We start from the raw sequence: 12,311 nt of genomic DNA, 5'->3' as shown, positions 1-12,311 counted from the left end.
TTGAGCTTCATCTCTACCATGGGAGAAAATAATCACATTTTCCATAATTACAATGAAATACTCTGAGTTCAGAGCACTTCATATGCAAACTGCTAAGTATTACCTACATTGCATTAACAGGGCAATACAGACAGAAAGGCAAGACTCCACGCCAAAAAATCTGGTAAGCTGGTGATGGGACTGGAGGACACCCACCCACAGCCCATCAGCCTTCCGGGGCCAGGTTCCCAGGCTGTCCCTGCAGTGGGGCAAGTGGTGACTGAGCAGGGGGAAGTGCTGACTTGGGTTGCCTGGTCCAAACTTCCTTTTCAGGCTCTGGATCAGCATACAAAGAAGTACAGCCAAGACAAGCCAAACTCTCTTGGCAGAAGCACAGTGAATATTCTTTTATCAATAACAACTTGCAACATTTTCAAAATATTTCCCTTGGAGGCTTTTCATATGCTGTGAACAGTGCTGTCTGTTGGAGATCTGGGGTTGATTTTGGGGCAGGATAGGTTTCTTTTAAAAAAAACAATCGACAGGTAAAGAACTACCATGGTGGTGGAAACATGACATCTGTCCTCTAGTTACACTGGGATATGTACAGCAAAACATCTGGTACCATTATAAACTTAATCTTGGAAGTTTATCTATGTCTTTTAGGCAGAAGTTCAAATGCTGGCACAGTTCGTTCAGCACTTCATATTCCCAAATACAGAAGAAGATTATCAAGTGTTTAAGCAGCCTCGGTCCTTCAGATGAGAGTTAAATCCTGTTCATGCTGCAAGGTGATTCAGGAGTTCGTAGAACATCTTGTCCTCAGGACATGACTTCACTCATCCTTTGGCTACTTATCCTTGTACCCACAGCTGCACAGTGTATGTCGCCCCTAAAAATGGTGGCACTTCGGTCATGTAGGGTATTTATAACTTGGGAGATGCTTCTGGATCTTTTAACACAAAAGGCAGAGGAATCTGAGGCTTCTGTCTTCATTGCTTTTTGAACCAGCTCATGAACACTTAACAGACACAGGGTAATCTTCAAATATTTCAGTCTCAGGGCCACACAAGTGGGATGACTTTGTGCAACAAGATCAGTAAAACATACCTAACTGGTCTGAAAACTTTGGCTCAATTAGAGGGAAATGAACTCTCCCAGTTCAGTCTCTGATAAAAAGCAGGCTCCTTTATAACCTTCCCTGAGTGTTATCATAATCAACACCACAGCTCAGCTGTTAGTCTGTGATCAGGAGCTGTTTGGGATGGGAACAGCAGAGGATGCTTCACGCCAAGGGATCAACACATCTATCTGGGGCAGTCGCAACACAGCCTACCAGTCCTATGTCTGGCTCATATCCATGCTACTCATCCCTTGCTCTCATAAGAGCTGAGCTCCATCTGCAAGCTTAAAAAAGGAAAAAACAAGCAAACTTTTTTCTCTCTCCATCAAATTCTGTCTAAGTGGACAGCTTTCAAAAGGCTCAGCATTTTCTGAGTTGCTGGTTCCCTTTATGTTTCTCACAAAGTGGTTGCCCACAGTCATCAGATCTGTTTGAAAACCTTTGCCTTCACCACTAGGAAATTAGATGCACAACTGCATTTCCCCAGGGTTTCAGAATGGTCTCCCTGGCTCACAAAACAGAGCATGAAAGAGGCAGGTTTATGTCAGAAATGCAGACAAATAAATGGTAGCTCGCAATGGAAGGATTTGTTTATTTAGGAAAGACTCAGAATAAAAAAGGAAGACTTGAAAGAAAAGGGCAAATGTGATCCTTATTTTGTCCACCACATGAAACTTCTTTCCTTAATCCTTCAGCCATTTGAATATGACTGTTCCTGAAAGCTGCCAAGGTCAGAGACATGAAAGGATAACCCTTCATGTAAGCACTAGCCCTCCACTTTAAAAGCTCCCTGTGCACTCTTTCAAATTATGCCCCCAAATATATGGTTTTTTAACATTTGAAAATGCTTTAGGACAACAGATGCCTATCTCACTCATGTATTGTTCACACGTCATCACCTGCTTTCCCTGTGCAAGGAAGTTCTTTCTCACTTTAAAACCTTTTCTTTCTATGAAATTAGCATGATGTATCCCAAAGGGAGAAAGGTGGAAAGACAGAGGAGTTACAGTCCTATCCCAGCCTGACCCTGTGACACTCCATGCCCTTATGTACTTACACTAATTACAACACTTCTGCCACAGGAGAAGCGGTCAAGTTGGGTGCACACCTATATCGGGGCTGTGCGCTGCAAACCACTGGTCCCTCACCATGGAGGCTCTGCTGGCTGCAGCCCCAGCCAAGAGCTGCTGTTGGGCTTGATGACTTGAGCTTGAGGTGAAGCTGGTAGACCTGGAGAAAGGAGGCAGCAAAGGTCACCCAACTGAGGCTGCGGTGATTGAAGATGGGGCAGTGAATCTCATCTGAAAGGATGAAGGGATGGTAGGAGACCATGCAGGGTAGGTTGTTTGCTTTCAGGGTGGGAACACATGAAGCCATATTCTTCCTATATAAAATGTGTGGATAGCTGGTGCAGGCAGCCTGGCTTCCAAACTGCTCTGAAGATGATGACACTGTGAGGTCCATGTTACCTGTCAAGGAGACCCTGTGCTTAACTTGAGTGAAGAATCCCACCCAAGGGGATCCCTGGAGCTACAACAAACTGGGACAATGGCTTAGTTTTCAGTTGCCTCTATTGCATTAAGCCAGGCCTATGAAAACAACCAGATAGCATCCCCTGATGAAGGCTAGATAGATCACAAAAGACCCAGGAAGTGAGCTTCTGTACCTTGGGTTACCAAACATTGGAGTCTGTGTAGGAAACCAGAAGGTAATAAAGATATACCATTTAAAAATTCATATCTAATGAGTCCTGCAACAGCTTTCTTTACCCAGAATGAGACAGGCCCATATGACTGGGGAAAGCATTTAAAGCAATAAGAAGGCACTGTTTCCTCCACGTTGTTCACATAGACATTAACACTGCAGAGAGAGTTTGCAAATCATCATGTCCCACTGCAGAGCAGCTCGCACAGCACAGTGCGTTGCACGGGCTGCCATCTTGGTTGCCCTTATTAAAAAATAAATCATGTACAGAAAGGGAGGAGCAGCTTTGTGCTGCTCTGTAAGGGCTCCTGATTAAGCACACTGCTGCTTTTAATGACCCTCAAATCTGGCATTTTAATGCCTGGCAGGGGTGCGGTGCTTTGATTTTACGGTACCAAGGGCACATGAAAAACAGATTCAGATGATTAAGTTTATCAATATAAACTTAACTTGTTTCTCATTTCTTTGTAGAAAACTGAAGGGTTTAAGGCACAAAGAAGAAAGAAAACTATCCTGGTATGTCCTCATTACCTCTAGCCTCATCACAGATCTTACACTCATAGCCTAGTCACAACCAGTGACTACCAAATAATCATCTTTACCTGTGGATGAAGCCTGGAAAGGACTAATGAGAACATTTTGAAGTGGGAAGGAGAAAGTTTAGTGCCTGTACCATTCTCTTGGCCTTTGTTTCTCCATCACTATCTGGTAGGACTTGTGCTGGTCCTCTGACCTGCTAGAAACCTCAGAAAATTGGGAAGATGTAAATCCTTACTGCTCTCAACACTCACCTTCCTGTCACCTGAACAAAATGCCAAGGGTAAGCTTCATCTGGACATAAGGCAAGGGAAGGGAAGGGAATAGCTGGTTTAGTGTCTCTCATCCCCCTTCACCTACAAGAACACTCAGCTAAGCCTTCAGAATATGCAGACATAGGACATCCTTAGAGGACCTTCTCACACAGTGAAGCCCCTCAAGGGGCATGGGAAGAGAAGGAGAAATGTGCAGGATAGCGGCATTAAAGTTAGAGGGAATGCTCTCTGAATCAAATTCATAGCAGCAAAAACGTCTTAATTCCCACTGCCCCACAGCCTTTCCTCTCTGATGGTACAGCCTTGCCATGTGGTATATAATACATCTTCAGGCTACAAGGCCAGGAGTAAACACTGCTATTATCTACTCTGAATCTCTGTGTAATGTAACACCAAGAACTTTGTGGGATTCCTCCCCATTTCAAGTATAATTCCATTTTGAAAAATATCTAAACTCATTTTAAGAGATGCCAGCAACAGACAGCTGACAAGAACACTTTGCATTTGCTCCAGTGATTACTTGCCATCGCCATCAAAAACACAGTATGTTTCTAGTCTGGTTTTGACTTGGCATGAATTTCCAGTGCCTGCATACAAGACTATGAAAAGGAAGTGCAAGTTTAGCAAAGATGCACACATCATGATTGCCTTTATGAACATCTACAGCATGTGGAAAAGCTCTTTCACTGGGCTTGCAACTCATTTTTCTCAAAGACCACGTGTACTAGCCCTTCATAATGAATTCACCAGGAAGTTATACCCAGGTGGTGTTTTCTACTCTCTATTTAGGTCTGTCACTGTAGTAAAAATTCCTATTAAAGATCTGGTTCACAGAAGTTATTGGAGATGTCTGAACTTCAAATACACTGACCTACCCATTAAAATTATAACCTTAGTTTATGTTCGATAAGGGCTAACAGTACTTTGAGTTCAAGGAAGTCCCTGAATTTTATTGCATTTTTCAAAAACTAATTCCAGGCATTTCCTTCATATTCTACTTTTTTTTTTTTTTTTTTTTAATTTGAAACCAACTTGTTTTAGATAAGAATTAAAAATACAGCTTTGTGATACTTTTTTCTCACCTTCTAACCTCTGTTAGCAACTCAGGTTGCAATGAACCCAAAGTGTCAGTTTTGGACTAGCTCAGAAGATGGAGTAGATGCAATTACTTGCATTCTTTAAAACATGATTGATCTAATGCTGTCACAGGAAAACTCATGCTGGATTCTCATGGCACAGACTCTGCTGAAGCAAACCTAAAGTGTCACTCTGTGACTAAGATACATAACGAAAGGCAGAATAATTTTTTTCAAGCTTAGGTCAAAGATCCCTGATGCCTCATGGAAAATTCTGAAACATGCTTGGAGATGATTTTGCTGACGTATCATTTTCTATATTTTTCTGTCTATTTTAAGCACAATCCTGTGCTCTCTTTGCCATTGATAGCCTACATACTTATGCAATATCCTGGGCTATGCATCCTGATATTTGGATGAACAGAGGATCTTTCAAAGATTCAGACCTCATCTGCTACCATTGAGTATTTAATCAATTTTGTAATCTTTTGTTAGACATGTAATTAGGAGATCTATCTGGAAATTTTGGGGAGGAAGAAAAAATTACTTCTATTGCTCATCAAAAAATGACTGAAACCAAATTATTTCAGGGAAATAAACCAATTTTGATGATAATCTGGGTCAGGCAAAGTTTATTAACATCAGTGTAGAATTAATTATTCAGATGGGACACAGAATTTCACCCAACCCAAATAGGAAAGGGGCTGTTAACAAGATTATTCTTCCTCAATATGAGTGTACCAGCTACAGGTGTATAAGGTGTCAGTAAAGACTGTGAACCCAAATCTAGGCAAATGTCCTTACAACCAAGCACTTGGTTAGTGGTAACAGTCTGTCTCTTTTCTACATTTCTTATGTTGGAGCTGTTTCCTTCTGTACTATAAATAAAAAGTAGTGGGGAAAATAGGAATTCTGCAGACTCAGATTTAGGACACTCACTCCCCAAGAATAGGGAAGAGTTTATATGTCAAGTTTATATGTCAGCAAAAAAACAGACATGTAAAAGAAACCAACAACCATGCTGAAGTAGCCATTTATCACTTAAAAACTGGATAAATTCATCTGAGGAATAAAACTACAGGGAGAAATAAATTCTGAAGCTGGAAACACAGTTGGACTGAATCTCATCTCATGGACATGGCTTTATCTGAGGTCTTTCCCATTTGGTCAGACACTTCGCAGCTACCATCCACAATTGCAGATCAAAAGGTTCTGATCTCCTAAAGAACAGATTTTTCCCACAAGGTACACATCAGTCCTGTCTGGGATGAAAAACAGCAGAGAACAAAGATTGCAGACCAATGAGGGCAGCATAGTCCTAGCCTCAGATGCTGGTCCTGATTTATAAATACAATAATAAAAGAAAATAGGGATATCAAAAGAAATTTTAAAGTTTTCCCACCAAAGGTGCCATAGTAACACCTGTGTATAGGGAAAATGTGGCAGTGGGGCCTCACATGGCAGCAGAACCAGTACAAGAGCAGGGGGACACTTGACAGGAAGACCACAGCAATGTGACATGCATCTCAGTTTCCCAAGGTCTACATGTATGCCTGGTGGGTGAAGAACACTTCAATACTGCTTGCTGTACATTGTTCCCATCCTCCCTCATGTCCACACCTGGTAAGGTAACCCATTCCCCTAGGATCTTCCATCCACAAGAGGGGCTTATCAGTGACTTAGCAATAAAATAAATGCATTCCTGATCATTTTTAGAATGGAATCATTATTAAAGTCAGACTAATAGAAAATAAATTGTACAAAATTTGGGACCAAGTTCTCAGCAGCTCCATGCTGAGTGAACTGGCTGACCTCTGTGGATTTATACCAGTGCCAACAACCAGTTGTATACCAAACAATAAGGGTGAGAAGCACTTGTAAAAACATGCAAAGATAAAGAATAGACAGATACCTACAATTTGTAAAAGAAATGAGTATTGTTTATGAAGTAGTAATTTGGTTACCAAGCAGATCATGTTGTGAAGCTGAAGGCAACAATAAGTTGTGAGGTGGTTTATTGGCTAATAAAATCGTCGACAATAAAACCTCTAAACTGCATTTATTAAAAATAGATTAACATTGCATTTGGCAGAATAAGTGGCAGAAAGAGTCAAAGCAAGGTGGCATGGCAAGTCTGATCAAGTCAAACTATGCACAGCAATGACACGAGTAGACAGCAAATGTCGTCCTTAGCAACTCGTTTGTGTAATTGACTGAGAAAGTATGGAAAACTGTTGAACAGAAAGTTGGTGCAATAAAATTAAATAAGAGGATCAAAATATAACAACGAGAACTCCTAAAAGGTCCTTGGATATATTTATAAAGCTGTGTCTCCTCCACATATGAAAGGATAAACTCACCAAGGGAACATCCACACTTCTAAAAGGATGTTGGGAAACTGCATTATCTTAAAGACATATCTTGAAAGAAAAGAGAAGGAGCCCAGATTAACCAGTAATTTTCCAACAGCATGATCTCACATCCAAAACTATCTTTTCATAGAAAAGTTTTCAACACAAAATTGTCACTCTAAATGAAATTTTTCTCAAAAACACACTGACTGAAGTATTTGAGTCATATCAAAACACTGTAGTTTGATGTTGCTCCAACATGTTACCTGCATTTTGCCATACAGTTTAATTGAAGATGTGCTCTGACCCAATTCATGTAAATATCACAATCCACTATCTTTTGTGTAACAGAACTTCTGATTTCCATTTTTACTATTCTCTTTATCAGAAGAAACTTAAGATGTGATTTAAATGAAGGCAAGAGATGGGAACAGTGGAAACAGGCCTGATGCATAAAAGATACTTTAAACCAGCCAATGTAACAATTTCCAATCCTTGGAGGCTTAAGTCAGCAAAGTCCAAATACAGAATAAGACATTTTGAATCGTGAAAATAACTAAACATTGGAGCAGAATGCTTTATTATAATATAGTATACCATCATCTGACCGTTGTAAGTGAAGATCAGATGTTTTATTAAAATGTATACTCCATTTCAATCACAAAGTACCTGGTTCCAAGAAAAATAAGCTTCTCTGTGCTTAAGCCATTACAATGGCTTAAACTCAATGAAATGTGGTAGAAGGATATGTACGTTTTCAGAATATGTATGCTACCTGTTGATGGTAAGAGTTCTTTGCTGGACCATTTTTGCATACTGGAAAGGATGAGACTTTCATCTAGGTGAAGAAGTCAGTGAATTTGGTATTGTGACTGGAATATTGCTTTTGGGTTAACAAATGAGTGAGTATAAAAAGTTTCATAAGGTTTGCTTTGAACCAGACTCACTACAAAGTTCAGAGGTTGCTCAAAGACTTGTACAGCATGTCACTGCTGCAAAACAGCTTAGAAATGCAGCAAAAGTGGGTTTACAACTGGAAAGGCACTTTGTCTCTCTCACCATGCAGATGTGCTGGGCATGTGTCATCCCAGATCAGTGTGCACTGTGAAGGGAAGGTTTGAAGTAACACTTATTTGATCAAACTGCTTCCCCCTAGAGTAATTTCAATGTGGTTTTGAGGTGCATTTTTGGGGAGGCTTATTACACTATATAAAACCTGGAGAGACGTGCAGGAGTGACAGAGACTCTGGGAAACCCTCATGCAATGGCTTGTAAATACTTCAAGTACTAAAATCCAGTTCTGGATTATCATAATAAAAAACCTTTTGCCTTTCTCACTGGAGACTCTTAACTGTGGAATGGAGTATGTACTCTCATCAGGACTGACAGAAAAAATGTGTTTCCACACAGAGTTTATCAGGGATGTGATCTGTAACCAGGTGTGACACCTGGCTGTGCTGGAAAATGGCTATATATTTTGTTTTCTAAAAAAAATTGTCAAAAAAATAAAGGGACATGGGGTGCAGTCACCATCACAGTTTAAACTGGTAAGCAGATACTGCACATTTTCTCATACAATCTCAGATCCCATTCTTATCCCCAGAAGCTTTTCAGCTGTGATCACATTAGCAGTCTTGTGGGGCACATATTAATTTGGCATGAGCAATTCCCAGAAGTGAGGTCAGAAGTTTATAACAATAAAGTTAACTCAAGTGGAAAGATACTTGCAGGTACCGACATCATATTCCCCAGTGCAATCCTGTCTGTGCTGCTGCTGGTCCTCTGCTGTCAGGGGGACACAGCTCTGCCCTCTCTCACAGCAAACAGCTTTGAATCATCATACAGCAGAGTTTATGATGAAGCTCCAGCCACAGGAATGAAATACAGCAATATCTCCACTACAGAGGACTTAATAATCTCTCCAAAAGAACATTCACCCTGGTTTCTCTGGCTCTGAGTGACACATCTGTGCAGAAATTTCCTTCTACCCCTTTTCTTCTGTTTGCTTACATACTTCAAGCACTACTGAGATTTTGCCACAGTCCCATGGAGCTCAGACCTTCAGCCCTCAGACAGAAAGACATATGAGATTGATTCTATTGCTGAATACCCTGGGGAATACAGGACATCTGTATCATGTATACCAACACAGTGTATTTTAAGAAAAGTATCCAGGTAATATGTTTCCCAAATTTTTGAGGCAACCACTGTTTGCTTGACACCTGGCCTCCAAATGGCTGATATGGATGCTCAAATATCTCTTATGAGTCCCACAAGTCTAGCCCTCATGCACCACATGGCTGAACTCCACCATCACATTTGGAGTCAATATGTCTGGGGGATCCCCGATCTGCACAGAACTCTCAAAATCTTTCTAACAGGACCCCTCAGCTCAACATCTTCTCAAGGAAATCCTTCATGCAGCTATTTTTTTCTTTCTGCTTCTTGGGACACTGATGAATTACTGTCTTCTCAACCCTACATTGCTTCTCTTGAAGATAGGGGGAATTTCAGCATGTTATCCCTAAGGTTCAGAGTTTACCAAGGTTACCTTGATAACCAAGGGAATGTGCTAACAACAGTTACTCATTTGGAGATCCCAAAAACTGTCCAGACCTTGCTCTCAGGAAAGCAGAGAAGAGAAATTATTGAATCTGAAATGGGACCTGGTTGATGTGTCCTGAGATCAGCACAACCATACCTGGCACCGCCCTGAAGGATACTCCATGTCTGCACAGACAGACCTGGGAAGACAGTATTAGCACTTCAACTCACTTCTGTTAACTATCCCTGAATTTCAGGGCAATCAGTTCATTTGCCTGTACAGCCAATGTATTGGCTGTATTATGGCATTTAGGAAGAAAGGAATATCAAAATGGCATTTTACAAGCTACTGACAAAAAAGAACAGGAGTCTTATGCTGCTGGTCTATGATGCAGAAAAATCATTGGGTTTATCAACAAATGCATAGACAATGAGTGCTGCAAGACAGAGCCATCCATCATGATTTTGTCTTTTTGGGTTGGGGGGTTTTATTGCCTGACTGGCATCTGCATAAGCAGCTGGACTGCATGATACTAAAGGCGATTAAAATAATGAATATGATTAATTTACAGCATCAACACCAGTCACATGTTTGCATTACTGGAAAAGCTAATGGCTATAAGAATAACCTTAAAATAGTGGAGCAATAAGTTATAGCATTTCTTAGCTATCCAGAGGAAAAGGTGAAATGAAATGGACTTACAGTGCCTGCCAGGTCTGCTTCTGACGTCAAGTCACCTTTTTCCAGATGAAGAATTGTAAGATTAAACTCCTAATAGTTAGAAAATCTATTTCAAAAAGTATTTCATAAAAGAGTTTAAAGTCCCAGCTTATTCAGGAACAGTCTGAGGCCTATTCTCCCACTCAGGGGCTTGGTTAGATTAAAAAGATTATCAAGGGAAGTAGCAAATTCTGCACCTCATTTTGTTGTTAAAGCATGAATAAATCCCTATTTCTGAGAGATCTGTTCTGGCTCAAACAGAGGCTGGGATGCAGTGTGCAAGGCAGGAATTACTGGGAGGAATTCTCTGGCCCATGTTAGGCAAAAGCTGAGAATGGAGTATTATAAACAGCCTCTTCTGGATTTAAATTATGGCTTTCTGGTCCATTGCCTTCTGGTGCAGGGGAGTACAAACCTCATCTCCCTGAGCACGTGAGGACTCTCAAGGGATGCAGACCCTGGGGAGGACACACAGGATTTGACCCTTTACCCTGCTCTCTGCTGTTCTGCTGGATCCACAGCTCCAGCCCACAACCAAGGAAGCATTAAATAAACTTCCTCAACAGTGCTGCTTTTACACACCATCCTGACTATCACTCCCATTTGTGGGTCTGTGCAACAGCAAAAGCCCTGGAGAAGAAAGAAGTGTTGGTGTTTCTTTCCATTACGACCTCCCTCGAGGGCATCTGCCTCAAACCTTAATGTCTCAGAAGATAATGTGGCAAACACAGAGGGTGGGCACTGAACTCCAGGTCTGAAACAAAGTAAGGGATGATATAGGTAGACCCTGTGGTGAATGAGGTGGTGAACTGCAACTACAGGTGAACCCAAAAAGCTACTTTGAAGAGAAGGAAGGGAGACTAGCATCACCCACCAAGAAAAGGGAGAAGGGAGATATGTTTGGTATTAGGACAAGCTAATTCCCTGAAAGAACACCTGTGCTGTGCACTGGTTTACAGTCTGGTACATAACCAGTATATAGGTTCAAGCTTTGGGGCAAGCTGGATCTCACCAGTGCTCCCCACTCTCATCTGTGCCTCTGACATCTGCTTTGGAGCTTGTCTGTAATGTTGTGGTAAATCCCACAATTTCTGCCTAAGAGGATGCAGATGTCTCTCTGGAGACCACAGGATGTACAGATGCTCCTATCAACAGGGGCAGTGGGGGCATGAGCAATGCACACACTAACTCCTCAGTTCATTACAGCTTGCATCAGTGTGCCTCACCCTCTTGGGCCATTTGTAAACCTCTTAGCACATTTGGCTGTAGTTTATCAGCAGTGTGTCCTTGCAGCAAAAAAAAAAGAACAACTGAGTATAGGTTACAAGTTAAGGGCAGTCATCCTTCCCATCAGTTCAGCACCTGGAATGCTGTGCCTGCTTTGGACTAGAAGACCTCCATCAGTCCCTTCCAACACAATTTATTAGATGATTACCAAAGTACTACTATACCTAACCCCATGTATTGCCTTTTTCATCACACAAAGGTAACAGCTGTTACCCCTAGAGCTTTACAACGTATTTTATTATGGAAGGGGATACCAGACAGGAGAGACTGGAATGTGGCCTTGAAATGACATTAGGATGGTGCTCAGCCACTAGCAATGCACACAAAAGAACAAGAGGAGGGAAAAGGGCAATTCAGACTAACACTGACTGATGTGAGGAGATAAAACACTGGATATAGGAAAAAGTTGTAAGAGCCTCTAACACACAGGTGATACAAAGAAGGGTACTTTAATGAAATACCAATTACTATGGGCTGCAAAATCACAACCAAACTATTTTCAAGCGCTTTCTAATGTACCCTTAGTTAGGGCAAAATATACTGCCCTGTGACATTTTGATTTCAAGATGGGCAAGCAAAAAGACCAATTAATAAGGACAATTGCAAATAAATGAATTTAAAGAGATCTCATGCCTTTTGAAAGTCCAGAAAACACCCTAAACTCAAAGTTTTAAGCAGTGGATACAGAAGCTGCCGAAATCCTTCCATTCCTGG

The sequence above is a fragment of the Strix uralensis genome, chromosome 4 (genome assembly GCF_047716275.1).
Source record: "Strix uralensis isolate ZFMK-TIS-50842 chromosome 4, bStrUra1, whole genome shotgun sequence".
NCBI classification, from domain to species: Eukaryota; Metazoa; Chordata; class Aves; order Strigiformes; family Strigidae; genus Strix; species Strix uralensis.
The sequence above is the reverse complement of the archived record's forward strand: the minus strand, read 5'-3'. Positions refer to the sequence as shown.